Raw genomic sequence first — 19,802 nt, forward strand, 5'->3', positions numbered from 1 at the left:
GATATTACCACTAGTTTGCTAGCAAAATCGTAATACGCACAATTCAGTTTAATTTGTGAGAAACATAAAAGTGAATCTCTTGACACCAAAAAGTAACATCCATTACACATCTTGGATTGACAGCATCATTAAAAATGTGTTTTTTTCTTAAATGGCACAATACATTTTACTAAATAAATTCCAAACTATCTACATACACATTTGTAGAAGGCTTGCTTCATTTTTATCCTCTACAATGTGTCGCTTTTTCATATCGTGTCTGCAGGAGTCTGCAAAAATCTTAAACTGCATTACACTGATAGTCTTATATAAAAGGACAAACCATTCCTACTCAGGCACTGGATATGTGCAAACAAGAAAACCAAATATGCACCACTGGTTAGAGATGCACAAAACAATCCACAGATATGTTTATAAGGCAATTTAAACCTAACACACAAATCTGAACAGGCCCATGTCAAGGATTAGGAATACTTCTTTTCTGGATGCTTCCTTGAGACATCTCAAAGGTAGAAAACCTCTGCTCTAAGTCATGCATTGTTTGAAAAGAAGGCAGACTTTGTAGGAGTTTGACTGGCTTCACACAGACGTTCTATTTTCCTTTAAAAACTGCCTTTAATTATACAACGGTAAGAGAAGACTGGCTGGAACAAAAATAAAAATCATACATAGGCACTGTTCCGACATGCACCAATTCCACCATAGACATCCTAATAGATATACCACAGTATTTACTTAGCCCCAGTTTTTAAGGTGTGTACTGAACTGTGCTCAGGACCAACAACGTTTTGAAATGCTTCCCCTCCAGAATATCCAAATAAAAAGGATGGCTCTGCATATCAAAAGGAAATAGTCATTGAAGAAATGTTACCATCAGAGGTAATGGGGCTTTTTAAAGTCTAAAAGGAAATGTGTAATGTAAAAAAAAAAATGTACAAAATTTCAACCCGTTTGCACCACAATTTGTTTACTTTAACAAATACATAAAGGTCCTTGGCATGCTGAAACTGATCCAGCCATATTCTGGCGACTATCACTCAAGCAAGGCGAAATAATTCCCTTATTTATAATGCTAAATGGTCTACTTGTCACATTTGGTTGTGTAATAATATTTTCAGCAAATAACTAAGGAAGGAATGAAAAGAAAGTGGTATGGGCATATGCACAGCAAAAGTACAAAGCATATTATAAAACTCAGGATGAAACATTAAACCTCTATGGGTGCATATGTGCAAGGAGACCCCCTAGTCAGCACGAACAGAAATTCAAAATGGCAGAGAATCTTCAGTGGTCATCCCACTGTGCTTCAAATGTATCCACTCAAACACAGACTACGCAAATCATGACATAACCGTCAAATATAATTTATATTTTACAAAGAAAACTTTTCCTACATTTGCATCAGTTTATATTCTACTTGGAAAATAGATATGTTTTTAGAATGGGAGCAGTTTGACAGTGCAAGGAATTGTTTTTAGGCAGAACCTGGGGTTATGCATTGCCCCAATAGGATATACTACTATAGGGTGCAACAATATTAGGTCATGTGCCTAAATATTGGAATGTTTCCACTTTCTACTTGACACGCTTATTGAACCCATACTCTTGGCATATCAGAAGTCGGACAGCAATTTTATTTGAAGTGTACATGTGACCTTACACAGTGAATTTCCACCCTTTATGTTTGTTAGGGTGTATATTTTAACAGTCATGAAGTGTTCGAGAGAATGTGCACCCCCCCCTTCCTTATTACGACCTTGTCTTGCAACATTGTATTAATAGGTTTTAAGTTCTCTTTCCTAGTGGAAACAAGAGAATTGCATTATGGGTACAAGGGCTATGAAGAAATGTTCCCACAATAGGTTCCATTTTGTTTGAGCTCAGTCTAGAATCTTCTTCTAGGAGCATTATGGGTAATACTTAGCACTGCAAATGTGGTGCTGCACCTCTAAGCACCTTCTGTGTGCATAATCGTGTGATTGCCAAGTATGTACTCGACGGTGGTGATCAACACAATTAACTTTGTTAATTAATCTATACAGCAAAGATTAAGTTGCCGTTATAGGGATAATGATATATAGACACAAAGTTACTCACCGTAGTGACCATCTTACTCCTAGTCCATAGTCCCCTTTCCTCCATACTTTTTTAATTTTACGCGGGGCCACCGCACGCGGCCGTAACCCCACCCTCTTGAACTCTGCCCGTGCATCGCCCTTCAGTCCTTTTCTATTGCCAGATCTGAGACCATTTAAGCAACAAGAGGATACCTTTTAGAGGGGGCGACGGGCAAGCGTATGGAGGAAAGGGAACGACGGACTAGGAGTAAGATGGGGACTACGGTGATACGGTGAGTAACTCATACTCCTACGCCCCATCCTCTTTCCTCCATATTTGTGGGAGATTCCCAAGCACAACTAGAGGTAGTACGGGTGGATGGAAAATCCCTTCACCAACGACAGCCTCTCCAAATTGGGCATCTGCCCTGGAGCTCAGGTCTAAGCAGTAATGCTTGCAGAAAGCCAATGGGGAGGCCCACCGCCGCCTTGGCGATGGACTCCAAAGGAACATACTTTTGGAAGGCAACAGCAGTCGCTTTGCCGCGGACTAGATGTGCATGGATGCCCTTTGGTGGTTGAAGGCCTTCGATACTATAGGCATCTGAAATACACAAGGCAATTCAGCAGGAAATTGATGCTTTCGAAGCTGGTTTCCCTTTAGCATCACCAAATGTAACAGAGTTGTGAAGAGCTCCTGAGTTCAATTATTCTATCAAGGTAAATCTTCAGGGCTCGCAAGACGTCCAAATTGTGCAGCACTCTCTTGGCATCAGATGCCAGGTTCGGGAAGAAGACTAGTAAGGAGATAGAATGGTTCAAATGAAAGTCAGTAACCACCTTAGGAAAGAAGGATGAGTGAGAAGCACAACTTTATACTTGTGGAAAGTGAGGAACGAATGTTCCACAGAAAGCATTTGGAGTTCGCTTACTCGCTTGCGGATGTTATTGCAATCAGAAAAGCAGCCTTCTAAGAAAGGTACTCAAGATCAGTAGTGACCATGGTTTCAAACGGCTTATGGCATAAAGTGGTGAGGGCCACATCTAAGTCCCACTTGGGATGAGGAGTCTGCACTGGCGGGATTAAGCCCTGCAAAATGCCTTTTGAAGACTTGATTAGTCAACGAAAAGGAAAAGCTGTCCGGGGACAGGTAGGCCGCAATGGTGGATAAATACGTCCTGCGAGACAGAACATGAATGCCAGAAGTTACCAAGTGAGACACAAAGGACAGAACATTGTTGACCATAGCATGCCTGGGATCGAGCTGTTTAGCTAAGCACCAGTGGCAAAAACAGAGCCATTTGCTCCTATACTGGGCCTTCGTAGACGTTTTCCTGGCCGCTTCGATAATGTGCATTTTGTCTTAGGACAGATTGAACTGCGCTAAAGATCTGAATCCATGCTCCAAGCTGAACGATTGAGGGGAAGAGGTGCCACAGCTGGTGATTGCTCTGGTGAAGAAGGTCGGGTCTCAGCTGACATCTGATCGGGGGTAGAATCGACAGATGCTGTAGTTCCGAAAACCAGAATCTTGCTTGCCACCAAGGAGCTATGAACAGGAGAGTGCAGTTCGTTGCAGTCCTGAGCTTGTAGATTGAACGATGAATCAGTGGCAATGATGGGAAGGCACAAGCCTTCATGTTGTCCCACATAATTTCGAGGGAGCCTCCCAGGGAGGATGCTCCAAACCCATCCCTGGATGCCCACTGATGTGACCCGGGATGTGTACAGCCTGAAGCCAGACGTTGTGATGCCCAGTCCAAAATTTGTATGGCAATATCCACAAGAAGTGACTTGGTGCTGCCCCGTTTGTTGGTGTAAAACATTGCAACAGAATTGTCTGTGCAAATACGGACTACCCGGTTGGTGATAGACAGTTGAAAAGCTTTGAGCGCCAGGAACACGGCCAGGAGTTTCCAGGTAATTGATATAAAACTACCTGTTCAGGGGCTTCCAGAGGTCGAAAACTTTGTGGTGATGCAGCGTCGCGACCCACCCCAGAAGGGAGGAGTCTAATAACCATCACTTGTGGGCAAAGCTCCTGGAAGAAGGCCCACCCCCACTGAAAGGTTGTTGGTAGAGGACCACCATTGTAGATCCGCTGTCATGCAGGATGGAACTGGAATTATCTTGGAATCCAAAACAGATGCCTGAGACCAGCAGCTCCAGAGAGCTAGTTGAGTGTGCCTCATCTTCAGCCATGCAAGAGGTCGAGCTAGCACACAAGAGGCCATGAGACCCAGAAGTCTTTGGAACCACCAGGCCGTCATGTGCGAGGACTGGAGGAAGAGCTGACACGTGGTTGAAAGGTCTGCAACCCTGTCCGCTATTAGGAACACCTTGTTACTGACTGTGTTCGCACGGAAACCTGGGAAGATCCGGTCTTGAGAGACCATCATGGACGATTTCCACCAATTCACAGACATCCCCATGATGGAACAGGAGCTGAAGAAGAGACTGAAGATTTGTCAAGGCCGTCTGTGGGCAAGACTGCACAGGAGCCAATTGTCTTAAGTTTGGATATACAGCGCCGAGCTGAGACCAAAAGGGAGTACACAAAACTGGAAGTGTTACGCTCCCACGGAGAACCACAGATATTTTCGATACGGGCTCCAAATCAGAATGTGCATGTATGCATCCTGGCGGTCTACCATGCTGAGCCAGTCGCCCTTCCGGAGAGAGGACTTAATCTGGCAAGGCATGATCATCTTGAATTTCTCTTGGGGAAGAGAAAGATTGAACTGGGAAAGATCGAGGATTGTGCGGAGGCCAGCCTGGTTGGGTTTTGGCACTATGAGCAGAAAGGAGTAGTAGCCCTCCCCTTGCTCCCTGAGGGAAACAGGTTCCAACGCTCTGAGGTCTAGAAGTTTCTGTACCTAGTCTCTGATGGAGGGTGACCCAGTCTGCTGAAAGGGACTGTTCAAGGATGGGATAGAGAGGGAGGAGTAAGCGGAAGCCCGCCCGAGCGATTTACTAAACCCATCGGTCTTCGGTGAAGGTCTGCCATGCCTCCAGATGAGACTAAATTTGTTGTCCCACCGGAGCCTCGTGCGACCGACAAAAAAATATCAATTGGATGATGTGTCAGCAAGGACACTACCTGTCCCTGGAGAGGAAGCTGATGGCAGAGAAAAAAAACGGCCACCTTGCTGCTGCTGCTTATGGCTGGGGCCCGCCAGCCGGAGCCTCAGATCGGCACACATGGCAATCCTGAAAGCCCCTGGATCCAGAGACGGACCGAGTTTGGGACCCTGACCCCTGTGTATAAGGAGCCTTTGCTGGAGTTTGCACCAGGACCGATAAAGACTTGGCTGTTTGAGTGCTCCCCTTAGTCTTCACAAGTTCCTCATCTGTGGAGGAATGGAACAATTCATTGCCATCAAAAGGAAGATCCAGCACCTTGTCCTGCACTTCCTTTGAGAACTTCAAAGCATGGAGCCACGCTTGGCGGAAGATGTCAACCCCAACCATTAGGCCTCAAGCGGAGGGATCCACGTGGTGTGATGCAGCCTCCAGTAGGTCCTGTGCCAACACTCTGGTGTCCAACAAAATGGCTTTGAAGTCCTCAAGCCTATCCACAGGCATACATTCCTGGAAACTCTAGCTCCCTCCACAGCTTGACATTGGCCGCCACCAAGATAAGCTCAGTGTTAGCCTGTCAAGTTGGAGCGCCGAATTGGAAAATACTTTCTTGCCAATGGCATCAAGAAGTTTGTCCTCCTACAAGAGGATTTGGGCCACTGCAGTGGAGGATTTAGAGGCCGGCTTGGACTGGAGGGTGGCTGCTGCCACCATTGCCGACGAATGAAGCAGACAAGTCGACAAAGATATGCTCTCCGAGGAATGAAGCTTGTATCGAGCGTCAATCCTCTTGTTGAGATGCTGCCTGGAAGGATTTTTCCCCAGACTCGGCTGGCCTCAGCCAAGACGTCCTTATGGAGGAACAGGCTGCTGAGCTCCTGAGGCCATAGAGTAAAGGCTGCAGAAAGCACCCCCTCCTGCGGAGCGGGGGACTCTGGTACTGGAATGCAGGGCCATCATGTCCAGCACCCGGTCATGAAATGCTTTAATAGAGCAGGCGGTTCACTGCCCTGGTCCGCCCGGTCCTCATCCAGTGAAGCGGGAGCAGAAGACTGATCAGCTGCACATGGCGCCTCAGGGCCTAAAGTGTTTGCCAGAGCACCCAACGTCTTTTCTATCGGGGAAAGCGAAGGCAGAGGAGGAAGTAGTGGAGAAGGTCCTGCAGGTGGCATCACCGGGGTCTGCTCAAGATCTACCGAAGCAGGAGGCGGTACAGGAGGTCTAGGATAAATGTCCCTAAACAAATCCTTAAAGTATGCCTTAATGGGATCAGAATGCATGAGCGTCTGAAATTTCCATAAAAATGCATCCTCAGACGAATGTCTAGGCGCTGGAGTGGGCAGAGGCCACTCCGAAAGGGGAATGCCCCCATGAACGCAAAGAGGATAGTTGTCAGGAAGGACCTCCACCAATTGGGTCCACATAGTTTAGGGGTGCGGAACCAGGAGGGAGCAAAACTGTATGAGGCAGCGGTGCACAAGCACGCCAATCGATTGAAGGGCAGAACGGGTTCTTGTTATCCAAATGGCGTGGAAAAGGCTGCTCATCCCCAAAAGGAGCCCCCCCTCCCCCCAAGCACCAGCCGTAGTGAACGTTGGTGTAAGAGGTAGTCAAAATGGCTGCCGTGTTCCGCTGAGGTTGCCATTTTGTCGATACCCGAGGTGAAGTGCGTCACAGGAGAAAGTGAGGCAATGGTCTCCTCAAGGAAGTCAGGGGCCTTATGTGACATTTTAGCCTTGAAACAATGACCCTCGGCAGAGCCGGTACTGGCAGATCTAGGGTGTTTACTGGACACCTTACAGACTGCCCCAGAATTAGCCTCCGGTGGAGGAACTTCAGCAGAGCCGGTACTCAGAGGCCTGTAGTGCGTGAACGCCTTCTTTGCCCCTCAACAGAACTGGAACCACCATGCCCCCCGAGCGTGGGACCTTTGAGGGATATACTTCACCGCCAGGACCCTCGAAGATCCCTCAATTCTTCCCGTATTGGATTTAGCCCCAAGAAGGGGAACCTGGTACGTTTAAGCTCCCTAGAGGGGACTCAAGCCGAGACTTGGTGTGGAAAGCTCCAGGAACAAAGACCTCAGGGCGAACCCTGATACCCAGAGCCACAGAAGAACAGGGCTTAATTTTAGCCCCCAAACAGGGAACCTCAGAAGAATGTCCGGTTTTGGCAGGCCTAGTGTGGAGACCCTCGGAAGAAGCTCTGGTGCGCCCATTAGGCCCCTCGCAGGGCACCTCATGGATACCCCTGTAGAAGAGCTACTCGAGTCCCTCCCAGTACTGGAAGATCCCGGGAAGGAGTCCCCTGGCCGGGGCGCCCCAAAAAGGAAAGTACTCACCGGCGTTCCTTTTTCTCTTCTATGAAAAGCTGCAAATGTGGTGGAGGAACGCGTTGAAACACCTCCACCCACCGGAGAAGACGCTGGAGTGCACGGAGGGAAAGTGAGTCGCAATAAAAGCATGAGTCGCAACTGTGTTCCAGACCTAAACACTCAAGGCAATAAGAGTGGGGATCCGCGCTCGCGAAACGGCATTTTCAGGATGAAAGGGAAACTAATCCCAGACGCTCTGGCATAGACTGAGGACAAGATGACCGTGGAACCGGAGCAGGAAGGAAGGACAAAGGGAATAAAAAGAAAAATTCTGTTCTGGCGGTGGTCAGATTGTGGATCGCTTAAAATGTGGTTCGAAACGTGATCTGGCAATCTCGACTTGAACTGTTTGCACTGGGATTTTTACTTGCTATTGACCCGACTAATTATGATGATGAAATTGAGTGGGATATAAACACAACTAGAAACAGAACCAAAGAGCTGAATGTGTACAAATTGGATAAGCGACATCAACCACAAAGCCAAATGAATGAAATATATCAAACATCTACATCTGTATCTCAACTACAAAGAAACTCATCATAACTATTGAACGAGGGCGACGTAAGACCTTTCCATAGTTAGTTGGAACACATGTGGTCATGTACACTTACTTAATGACTGCTCAAGCCTTTTACCACACACAATAGTAATGTTACAGGAAACCTGGTTGCTCACAACACCATTATGGAATGGCTATGAGATAATTTTATCTCCTGCAATTAAAACAAACGGTAGACCAGCTTCAGGCATGTTAGTGGCACTAAAAAATGGAAGAGGTTTCAAATTGGAACCCTGGAGTACGCCTAACCCATATCTACAATTGGTTAAAATTATCTACAAACATGGCACAATAGCAGCACTTAACATATATAGAAATCCGATGGGAATCACAGACTCAAAATTCTTCAAAGACATAGAAGATTTACTAAACATTATTCTAATGACGAAAGAAATAACAAATACTCTGATTGCGGGTGATCTAAATCTTCACTGCCTATCCACCGAAACTCATAAGAGAAATGCAGTGTGTCTTAGATGGGAAAGCTTGATAAAAACCCGAAATTTCATCATGCTAAATGGGTCTCAAAAAAATGATATACCACCCAAAAACACGTGGACAAGAGGTACGTCTAAGTCAATAATTATATGTATGTTGATACTAAAACTTTCAGTCAAATAACTAATTTTGAGGTGCTGCACCAAACACACAGCGACCATGAAATGTTGTCTGCTACTTGGAAGAATACACAACTAAATGAAATGACTAAAAATAAAGGATATATTCCAGTGTTAACGATTAACAACTCAAGAACTCGTTTTAGGTGGAACCCAAGTAATTTAGAAAAACTAAATTACGATATTACACTAGGAACCAAGAAAAATGAAGCTATAAAAGATTCTTATATTTCGTGTTTACAAGTGTACAAAGTAACCCCAAGTAGGGGTAATCAAAATTCTTATGCTTCCAAATTTAAGTTTGATGAAAAAATTCAACAGCATAAAAATAACTTGAGAAAGGAAATAAAATTGGCAAAGACCTTATCAACGGAAGCTAGAGGTGGAATCATTAAAACCTTAAAAAACAAATATAAGAACTGGTTAAGAACACATAAAGCATGGCTCTACCAAAACCAAGGAGAAGAAATGTTAACTGCATTAGAATCTAAAAATATTTCAGAAATGTGGACATTGTTAAATAACGCAAACCAATTTACCCAACTGTCAGTACAAATAAATGGTGTATTAGAATCGGATTGGGTTAGACACTATCAAGAGCTATACGCTGGAACAGAGTTAATAAACCCAGAAAGTTTAAAAAAATCAAGACAACTTTCAAGATTTACTTATTTCAGAAGACATTTTAAGCTTTATAAAAAAATCTAGTAGATCACGAGCACCGGGCCCTGATGGGTTGAGTAACTATATGCTCAAAGAACATCCTGAGCAGTGGACAAAAATTCTCTTCAACATTTTCTCCTTGATTATAACCACAGGTATAGTCCCGGCATCATGGCGGAAGTCAATAATAGTACCCATCTTCAAAAAGGGCAATCGGACATGTCCTTCCAACTACAGACCGATTGCGCATTGGACGTACCAGGGAAAATCTTTGCTAGGTTTATCTTGAGAGACTTCAACAAATGGGCAACAAACAACGACAAAAGAGACCCATGCCAGACAGGCTTTATAGCAGGCCTTGGCACCTCAATCAACATACTAACCCTAACTTCAATAATTCAACATCATAAACAAACAAGACAACCCCTGTACATGACATTTGTAGATTTCCGTGCTGCCTATGATTCAATTTCACGAGAAATGTTGCTTCAAAAGCTAATTCAAGAAAATTGCCTGTTGCACATAATTACTTTAATAAAAGCTTTATATTCGGACACAAGTATCCAAATAAGGATAAACCAAGAGGGTCTTTTGTCCCCTCCTATTCAAACATATAGAGGTCTTCGGCAGGGATGTATTCTTGCTTCTGCTTTATTTAGCTTTTTTATAGCAGATTTACGAAGAATATTTACTGCTGAATTTGCGGATGCACCTAAAATAGCCAACAAATGCATTCCGGCCTTGTTATATGCCGATGATTTGATACTTTTGTCAAAAACACCCGTGGGACTACAGAAACTGCTGGACGCATTATCTACATATGTAACAGAAAATTTATTAGTGGTTAATCTGGAGAAATCCAAGGTCATGGTATATAAGCCATCACTGCAAAAAAATAGGAACTACATATGGACAATACAGAAACAAAAATTGGAAAAAGTTCAACAATATACGTACCTGGGGATGATAATCACAGGAGCTACTCATGAAGCACAAATATCAAAATGGTCCAATAAACTTGACATGCTGATTTCGCAGGCCAAAATAATTCAAGCAAAATATGGGAAGTTTTCCATCTCACCAATCCTAACATATTTCAAACAAAAGGTAACACCGATACTATTGTATGGAGCTGAAACTCTACCAATCTTACATGAAAGCTTATGGACTAAATTCGAATCAAAATTCTGGAAGAGTGTTTTAAATTTACCAAATTGCACTCCGATAGCATTAATCAGAAATGAATTGGGACCGATTTCTATTTACGCTCGCTATTTGTGGTAACGAATATCTTTAAGCAGGAAGTGCATTCTAGCAATCAACTCAAATATGCTTATAGGAGTTTTGGCACAGCACATACTCTGCTCAGATGACACCTTTGCGCAAGGCTGGCGTAAGGAGGTCATAAATGCAATGGCTTATGCCGATGTTACACTGAAGCTATTAATTGAAAACCCGAATGCAGTCAAAACCAAACTATTCCAGTGGGACTGGGGTAAAAACAGAAACACGTGCTTAAGATATAATGATTTCGATGGAACGGTGTTCATACACAAGAAATACACACTGGCTGAACCATATTTACTAAAAAGCCCATCTGTGCAACATAGAAAAGAGTTTATGAGATTAAGATTCAATCTGTGGCTAACACAAGAGGTTTTAGCAAAAAGGAAAAAAAAATTTAACAGAAAAAGATTGCAGGTTCTGCAAAATTACATCACAAACAGGAACCTTACGCCACCTACTGGTTGATTGCAGTGAACTTTGCAACCAAAGGGTTAAATTCTTAAAACCAGCGGTAAAAGATCATATAAACCTGTCACATAACACTATGGAAAATGATAGTTGGTGGACTTTCTATTCGGTTAAGAATGGGAGCCTTAAATTTTTAAATAGCTTAGAAGAGCTGAGAACACAAGATAAAAATAAGGAATAAAACAACGAATCCAGACAAAAATCAAATAGCTTCTGATGCTGAAAAAGATAATGAAGTGAACTTTTATGTAAAGTAAATGCTACACAAATGCGATTAATTGAACACACTTGACCTTATTGTTGTGAACTGGCTCCCCTTTTGATGTCTAAACTCATTTTTAAATGATCTTTTATTGTCGTAATCATGTTTTTCATTTTTGTATTGAAAAATAAATTGTAAAGTTGATTAATCTCAACTAAAAACAATTAAAAAAAAAAAAAAAGTTCCTGGAGATGCTAGTGTGTCCGGCCCCGACCGCACGGAGAAAAGGACAGAAGGGCGAGGTCGGGCTGATCTCAGGAGGGCGTGGTTACGGCCTTGTGCGGTGGCCCCATGTTTATATAAAAAAAATATAAAAAAAAAAAACACACAACAAATTCAATTTTTGATGCTTTGACAAAAGTGCTCCGGTCCCGCCACGAAAGACGGAATGTCCCACAAGTATGGAGGAAAGGGGATGGGACGTAGGAGTATAAGTGTATACATACATTGAAATTTGATTAGAGAAATTCTTCTGCAGTAGTACTAGCATGGTTTCTGCCCAAAAATGGCACAGCCCATATGGTTTATTTATTTTTGACATTTGTGGAGCGCACACAAACCCGGGGGGCATCAGTGCGCTTTTACCAGTTACATGGGCCCATGTTGGGCAGGTATAGGTACAGAACATTACATTTCACACATTTACAGTTTTGGTGAGACAGTTGGGAGGTCATAGGTTGGGACATAGGCAAAGGTGAAAAGGGTGCAGTGACATTCATGGTAATACATTTTCAGATGGTTGTAAATGCATAGATCGGGCCTTGGCATACTAGGCCATGCTGAACGCTAGGATTGTGAGAATAGCCATGTTTTGAGGGTTGTGCAGAAGATCAAATATGATTCTTCAGCTCTGAGGGTAGGTGGTTGCGAGTTCCAGTATTTGGCAGCCAGCACTGGGAGACTAGATCCTCCTGCTTCGGTGCTTTTGAACTTTGATTGGCTTAACTTGTGGGAGTTAAGGACTCGGGTGGGCCTAGTAAATTGTGCTTTGTTAATGTTGTGTGCTAGGTACAGAGGGGTTGTATTATAAATACACTTGTGGGGAATAGAGAGGATCTTGACAAGAAAGTGGTCCTTGATGGCTAGCCAATGGGCGTTTCTGCGAGCGACAGATGTGTTCAGAGCGTGGGATGTTGAGGGCCGCATGTAATGCGTTGTTCTGGATGGTTTGGAGTTAGGTTGTAGGTGGATGTACCTGTGAAGAGGACATTACAGTAGTCGAGCCGATCACAGCCCGGGAAAAAGTTAGGTAATTGTCCCTGGAGAGGAAGGACCTAGCTGCATTGAGCAGTTTCGTTAAGTAGGCTGCAGCAGAAGATATTACGCTTACTTGTTGGGTCATGGAAATAGTGGCGTTAAGGTAGAGCCCTAGTGTTTTTATCGAAGGGGAGGCCGGCATCAGCGACCCGTCAATATTAAATGAGGAGTATTGCGAGTCAAGGGTTTTTAAGGCTGCTGCCGGGCCGACAGTGAGGATCTCAGTCTTCTCATCGTTGAGACAGAGGCCGTGGGTCACCATTCAGGCTTGGATAGTGGCAGAGGTGGCATTAAGGGCAGTGGAGACGGAGTGGTATGAGCCTGTGAGTGGGAGGAGAATTTGAGTGTCATTGGCATAGTTAGTATAGGCTATGCCGAGCGAATCAAGGTCAAAGGGGGGCTTTATGATTGTAATGCGTGGGTGAGACAAGATCCTTGTGGGAGTCCGCAGGTGATGGTGGATGGAGTGGCATAGGGGTTGTCGGACAAGACCAACCAGGCAGCAGTTTCACAGGAGAAGGCAGCCGATGAAGTTAGGTGACGGCATAGGATGTCTTGGTCAACTAAATCAAAAGCTGCAGACAGGTTGAGGAGGAGAAGCAAGGCTAGTTTACCGTTCTCTCTGTGGGTGTCAAGTTGAATCTTCAGGTCCAGGAGGGCAGACTTTGTACCATGGCCAGGACGGAAACCAGATTGGTGGGTACCGAGGATATGGAACAAGTTACTTCCCTGTAACTGTTCTCCAGCATGGGTCTGGCATGGATTCACATGCTCATGAATATTCCCCGTCGTCAAGCTGGGAATCCTCGGTAAAGAAAAAAATCATTATCAGTTTCGTTTCTGATCTGTCTTTCTTAGTAGTAACCAATCACTGGTCTCTGGGTCATACTGCCCCCAGCCAATGACTGCCCTCTCCCTAAGCCCCGCCCCTGGCAGCCATCCTCAGATTTGGTAGCATGTAAAGTGGCAGTATGACCAAGTGAAGAGCCGCAGAGGGGTAGGAGGGAGGGTTTGCATGTGAATCCATGCCAGACCCATGCTGGAGAACAGCTACAGGTAAGTTATCTGTTCCTTCTCCAGCATGGATTCGCATGCTCATGAATATAAGAATACATAGCAGTACACATATGCACAACCACAGGAGGTGGCAAAGGCTCAACATTAAGCATTGCATAGACTCAACATTAAGCAACTCTTACCTCCTCACCAGGCCCACCTTCAGGCGAACAGGTTGAGCAGCACTGCCTGGCCGACTCTGGACTCCTCCCTGGAATCCCGGTCGACGCAGTAGAAGGTGTGCGTCGACCTCCACGTAGCAGCCCTGCAGATATCCAGCAGGAGTACACCAGACAAGAACGCCGTGGTAGCAGCGATCGCTCTGTCCAATAGGGCTCTCGGGCGGCTGGGCAACGGTTGGTTTGCCAACGGGTGACAGTGCATGATGCAGCCGGAAAGCCATCTGGAAATGAAAGCCTTCGAGAGAGCCTTCCCTTGGTTCACAGGTCCAAAGTTCACAAACAGCTGTAATGTCTTCCGAAAACTCTTCGTTCGGTCCACGTAGAACTTCAGCGCTCTAGCTACATGCAGCGAGTGTAAAGTCCTCTCGGCCGGCGACGAAGGCGACAGGAAGAAAACTGGTAACACCAAGGGCTCGTTGAGATGGAAGTCCGACGGCACCTTGGGCATGAAGGAGGGGTGCGTCCTCAGCACCACCCTCGTCTCGTGAAAAGTCAAGTATGGAGGTTTGCAGGATAGGGCCTGAATCTCCCCCACGCGTCGTGCAGAGGTGATGGCCACAAGGAACGCTGTCTTCTAAGAAAGGAACTTCAACGGAGCCGAATGCAAAGGCTCGAATGGCAGGCCCATGAGCCTGGTCAGCACCACGTTGAGCTCCCACGCCGGGGCTGGAGCCTTCACCGGCGGGAACGATCGGAACAGTCCTTTCATAAACTCCTTCACCAGGCGATGAGACCACAGGGATGACCATCATGCAGTTCTGGTGTACGGGAAATCGCTGACAGATGTATCTTGATGGAAGCATGAGCTAGTCCAGCTTTGACCTGCGACAGCAAGTACGGTAGCACTTGAGGGGCCGTAATCCGTAGAGGGTTAATCTTCTGTGCACGGCACCAGACGGAGAACCTCTTCCACTTGTGTCCATAGCGCCTGAGAGTTGAGGACGCCCTGGCTTTTGCAAGAACCTCTCTGCAGTCTGCCGGGATATCGTACCCTCCAAACTCTAGTGCTGCAGGAGCCAGGCCTGCAAGTTCAGTGACTCCGGGTCGTGATGAAGGATGGCGCCTCCTTCTCTGGAAAGAAGATCTGCGCCCGTCGACAGTTTGACTGGTGGGGACGCTCACAAGTCCAAAAGGTCCGGGAACCAGATCTGCCTCAGCCACGCTGGTGCGACGAGGATCATCTTGCACCGGGACCTCTTCAGCTGGTTGGCGAGTCGCAGTAGCAACGGCAATGGAGGGAACGCATACAGGAACAGGCCGTCCCAAGGGAACGAGAAAGCATCGCCCATGCTCCTCGGCTGGGGAAACCTGCTGGCGAACCTCTGGCACTTGGAGGCTGTCGCGAACAGGTCGATCTGGGGTTTGCCCCATCGTTGAAAGAGTCGATCCACTTGATCCCGATGCAGTTCCCACTCGTGGCACGAGCGCAGCTCCCTGCTGAGCGAGTCAGAGATTGTGTTTGTCCCTGCCAGATGAAAGGGTACCAGAAACATCCCCTGGGCAACGGCCCAGTGCCACAGATCCTGGGCTTCCTTGGACAGGGCTGGGGATCTCGTTCCTCCTTGCTTCCGGATGTAGAACATCGTGGTGGCGTTGTCGGTGAAGATCCTCACCACCTTGCCCTTGAGGGACGGGAGAAACGACCCGAGGGCCCAGAACACTGCTCGGAGCTCCAGTATGTTGATGTGGAGCGTCCTCTCCTCCGGGAGCCAGAGGCCTCTCGCGTGAAGATCTCCGGTGTGCGCTCCCCAACCCTCCAGAGAGGCATCCCTCGTCACCGTCACCTGGTGTGCTGGGGTCTGAAAGTCTGTGCCCGCCGCGAGATGCACGCGGGTGCCCCACCACTGAATTGCTTGGCGGAATACTTCGTTGAGCGAAATCTTGTCCTCGAAGCTGCCCATCGCTTGCATCCAACGGGCGTCGAGGAACTCCTGTAGAGGACGCATCCGAAGCCCGCACAGGCGCACCAAGTAGATGCATGAGGACATCATCCCGAGAAGGGACTTGATGGACCTCACCCTGGCCATGTCCGTGGCCAGCAGACGCTGCACCTTGCCCAGGATGGCCTTCGTCCTTTCCTCCGACGGCGAGGCCAATCGCGCTACTTTATCGAGCCTGGCCCCCAGAAACAGTGCGACCTGCGACGGAGCCAGGTGGGATTTGGGGAAGTTGGAGAATCCCAAGTCCATGAGCAGCCGGACGGTCTTCGCTGTGTGTTCGACGGCGAGTTCCCTTGTTCTTGCTTAGATGAGCCAATCGTCCAGATAGGGGTAGACGTGGATCCCCTGCAGGCGCAGCCGCGCCGCTACTGGCGCTAGGCACTTGGTGAATACCCTGGGCGCCGACTTCAATCCGAACGGGAGGGCCTTGAACTGGTAGTGCCGTCCTTGGACCACGAACCAGAGAAACTTTCTGTATACTTTTAGTTTGGAGAGGTGAAAGTACGCATCCTCCAAATCCAACGACGAAAGGAAGTCGCCTTCTTCCAGCTGGCCCAGCACGTGCTGGAGGGTGACCATCCGGAACTTCTGTGCCTGGATGTATCGGTTTAGTCGACGCAGGTCCAGGATGGGATGCCATCCTCCTGTCTTCTTTCTGACGAGGAAATATCTTGAGTATACTCCGGAGCCCCGGAGCCTCTTTGGGACAAGCTCGATGGCTCCTTTCTTGAGCATTGCCCTTACCCTAACAGCAGTTGGGGGACGTGGTTTTCCTTCCTGGCCACAGGAATGAGAAATTCCAGAGTGTGCCCGTGGGCGAGGGCATCCAGCACCCAACGGTCGGTGGAGATGGACTCCCACACGCTGATGAACTTCGTCAGCCGGCCTCCCACCGGGGTGCTTGGGTGGGGGCCCGACGCAACAGCCAGTTCAGTCTTGCTTGGAAACAGCCTTGCCGCCTTGGCCTCCCTGGCGACGAGATCCATCTGACTTGCCTCGTCCCCTGTAAGCTTCTTGCGACGTGGAACCGGCCGCCTGACGGTACGTCGAGGAGCCGCCGAATCCTAATCCTTTGGAGGCACCTTGCTTGCCTCCGGGGTTCCAAAAGGGCAGCTGCCGTTGCTGCAGAACTCCCAAGGCCCAAGCGGTATCTGTGTCGGTCTTGATGGCCTGCAGTGACTCACCCACTGTCTTTCCAAACAGATTGTTCCCGTCGAAGGGCATGTCCAAAACCTTGGCTTGCACGTCTTGGCAGAAATCCGTCACCTTGAGCCATCCCCGCCATCTAAGGCAAACGCTGTTGCCCAACTGGCGGAAACCGGTGTCGGCAATATCCGTGGCTACCGTTATGGCGTGGTCCGACGCCACCTCACCTTCATGTAGGATCACCAGGGCCTCTGCCCTCTTGTCGTCCGGTAGGAAGTCCAACAGGGGGGGCGCTCTTGTACCACAATTCCCTGTCGTAGCAGGCCACAATCGCTAGGGCGTTGGCTGCCTTGATCGTCGTCGCCACCGCCGACAAGATGACTCGGCGTCCCATGGCGTCCAGTTTATTTCCCTCGCCGTACGGTGGGGAAGTTGAAGATGAAGCCAATGCCCCCCCCCCCGCTTTCTTCTTGGCCGCTGCTGAAACGACCGAATGCGGGGTCGGCTGTGCCCTAAGGCACAACTGGGCGGCGTCGGGGACCCGGTACTTCTTCTCGTACCTGTCCCTCTTGGCAGGCGTCGTGGACGGGTTCTTCAGGAGGGCAAGTCCCTCGTCCTAGATGTCATCCAGCGACGGCACCGCAGGGACAGTCTTCCTCTTGGCCTCGCGCGGTTGGTAGAGGAAGCCTTCCTTCTCTTCGGGGCAGAGCTGAAAAAGCTCGGACGCCCTGGCAATCATGGCGTGGAAGGAGCCAATTTCGTTGGGCGGGGACGCCCGAGGAATCGGAGAAGGGAGGTCAGTCCCGTCATCACAGCCGTCGTCATCCGTCCCCGTCATGGACGTTCCCATGTTATCCCTCGGGACCGGGGAAGGTGACAAAGGCTGAGAAGGCCATGAGGGCTGAAAGGGCGCTGGATGAATTCTCCTCCTCTTGTTTGTAGGGCTTCCCGACGGACCTGGTTCAGCTGGGTCGTCCGTCGGGGGTAGGGGCAGTCTCGTCCTCATGTCCGTGCATGAGGCTTGGATTGCTGTCAAAATACCCGCAGAGTTGTCCTGCGGCTCGGGCTGCGACGGTTGCCCCTCCTCCACGGGAACCTCGTTGTCGCAACCCTCGCTCTCCCCATCCCCCTTGTCGGGATTCCTCCCGTGGGACCGGGCCTCTTCCAAATTCTCGGTCAGTTCCTCCTCGGAGGTTGTGTCCGTAACGACCACCGCCCCCTCCCCCCTCTTTTTCCACCAGGGTCTTCACAGGGGTCTTCTCGATGGGCTTAAAAGAGGATTCCCTCCGCGGAGGCAGGGAAACTCTGGGCCCTGAGGTCGCCTCCACTGGGGTAGCCTCCACAGGGCCGCAGCGATTCCCTCAATCGAGGCCTTGGCCGGGATCAAGGCCTTCACCACCTTGGGCGCGCTTGAGGCCTTCACCTTAGGGGAAGGGTCACCGCCTCACTCCCCTTCGGCCGGTTCCTTCGAGATCGACCAGGGCCTCTCCAGAAGCTTAGCCAGGTTCTCGGATTTTCTTTTCCCCCGAGCCAGAGCGTTGGCTCGTGGTTGATGGCGTCGCTGAAGGTGCGCCCTGCCTGGCAGCCAAGGAGCCCGACCGTTCGGCACTCCCGGTGCTTTGCCTTCTGTTGGGCCCCCGTTGCCGGGTCACCCGCAAAGGACTTAGAAGATCGCTCAGACTTCTTCTTACCTGCTGGGCTCTTGCCTTCCAGCCAGTTGGAGAGACGGGTCCGACGATCCTTCATAGTCTGATCCGACATGTTCATGCAAAACGCACAGTCCTTCTCCACATGCGTTTTGTCCTCGTGGAGGCAGTGTAGACATTTCGAATGCTCGTCCTCCTTGAACACATTCTGTAGATTGCATCCAGGGCAGATCCTGAACAGTTTGCCGGGAGTCGAGCTTCCTTTCTCCTGGGCCATGTTCCTCTTGTCCGCGAGGTAGGCCTCAAACTTCTGGAATCCTCCAAGAAGCGTAACTCGACGAAAACCTCACCCTTGAGGGGCGTAGAAAAATCCGAAACAGGTCCCCGTTGATCGGAAGTGGAAATGGTGGAGCTTGAGGCTCGATTAAACCGAAAAAATGAGAAATCTCTTGAAAAAGCGCAAAACGCAGTAAAAGCTCGAGAGCTACAGCACAAGGACTCCCAACACTTGAACGTGCAGTAAAAATCTGAGGATGGCTTAGGGAGAGGGCAGTCATTGGCTGGGAGCAGTATGACCCAGAGACCAGTGATTGGTTATTACTAAGAAAGACAGATCAGAAACAAAACCAATACTGATTTTATCTTTACCGAGGATTCCCAGCCTGACAGGGAATATTCATGAGCATGTGAATCCATGCCAGACCCCATGCTGGAGAATGTTAGTTTCTAGGTGGCTTTGAATTTGTAGCTACGCTGCTACATCTAGGATTTTAAGGAGGAATGAGACGATGGCGACTGGTCAGTAGTTAGCGATGGTGGGGTCGAGTGATGTTATTTTTAGTAAGGAGAGGGCCCAAGCTTCTTTGAGGCACGGGGTACTATTGCCTGTATTGAACGAGACATTGATGAAGGCTGTGATGAAGGCTGTGATGAAAGGGGCAAGTTCAAGGGCACAGTCTGACTAGTGGGGCTGGACAGACATGCCCTTTGCAGGATGCTAGTGGTTAGCTGTGCGCTGGTCATATTGAAGTGGAACAGAGGTACGTCAGGAGTGTAGGCCATTGCGGAGTGCATGGGTGAGCATTACAGTTGCATTTTGCTTTGTTTGGTTAATTTTGCAGGGGTAGGACAGTTATTCACTCGTCTTTTTGAGAAACTGAAGTTGGGTGTGGATTATTTTTATTCTTTCAGAAGAGTGCATTT

General features: G+C 48.2%; 1 protein-coding gene across 1 annotated transcript in view; it reads right to left on the reverse strand.

Annotated features, from left to right (window-relative positions):
- BAG4 (BAG cochaperone 4) overlaps positions 1–19,802 on the reverse strand; it is a 260,231-nt gene that overhangs the window by 84,438 nt on the left and 155,991 nt on the right. The window lies entirely within an intron of this gene.

Source organism: Ambystoma mexicanum, chromosome 10, assembly GCF_040938575.1.
Source record: "Ambystoma mexicanum isolate Mex_15411 chromosome 10, UKY_AmexF1_1, whole genome shotgun sequence".
Lineage (NCBI taxonomy): Eukaryota > Metazoa > Chordata > Amphibia > Caudata > Ambystomatidae > Ambystoma > Ambystoma mexicanum.